Source organism: Myodes glareolus, chromosome X (genome assembly GCF_982192425.1).
Source record: "Myodes glareolus chromosome X, mMyoGla1.1, whole genome shotgun sequence".
Taxonomy (NCBI): Eukaryota; Metazoa; Chordata; class Mammalia; order Rodentia; family Cricetidae; genus Myodes; species Myodes glareolus.
Window position 1 is genome coordinate 79,671,471 of NC_142053.1, and position 674 is coordinate 79,672,144.

The 674-nt window shown below is 39.9% G+C and overlaps 1 non-coding gene across 1 annotated transcript; it reads right to left on the reverse strand.

Moving 5' to 3' along the window:
• Positions 1–256: 256 nt before the first annotated feature.
• Positions 257–387, reverse strand: LOC125389530 (small nucleolar RNA SNORA38). Its single transcript, XR_007228479.1, has one exon. It is a non-coding gene; the product is annotated as a small nucleolar RNA SNORA38 (small nucleolar RNA).
• Positions 388–674: the final 287 nt, after the last annotated feature.

The window sequence follows — 674 nt, forward strand, 5'->3', positions numbered from 1 at the left end:
TGCATATACATTTCCAGTTATAGACTGGCCATCTACTTGAACATTCTGCAACATGTTCCCCAGACTGACTTATTCAAGATTATTTTATAGTCTCTTTACCATCTGAGTGTGACAATTAATCTTGCCATCCACCTACTAACCTAAATCAGAAACTCTTCACCTTTATCTCACATCGATCTGGTTACCAAAAATACTTGCACCTTTCAAACTCCATTGCTACTACTTTAATTAAACTTTTTCTTTTTCTTTTTTTTTTCTCTGTGGGACAGTTGATCTGGAGCCTGCGGGTAGCAAGCAGGTCCCAGATCTCTGCACATCCACATTTCTTTGCCTCCGACTCTTACGTGTTCATGGACAAGGAACCAAAAACACGCCTTTGCGGGAGGACTTAATTAAGCTTTAAAGGTTTAGTTTTTTGTTTGCATTGGATTTTAGAGACAGGTTTTCTCTGTGTAACAGCCCTGGTTGTCCTGGAACTCACTCTGTAGACCAGGTTGGCCTCTTAACTCACAGAGATCAGCCTGCCTCTGCTTCCCGACTGTGGGATTAAAGGCATGCGCCACCACCACCTAGCATTTTTAATGTTTTTTGGCCTGTGCTATTTCATCATTGTCTTAATTCAGTAAGTTTCAGAGTTGGATTTTTATACATAAAAATTCTATAGAATCACAGAA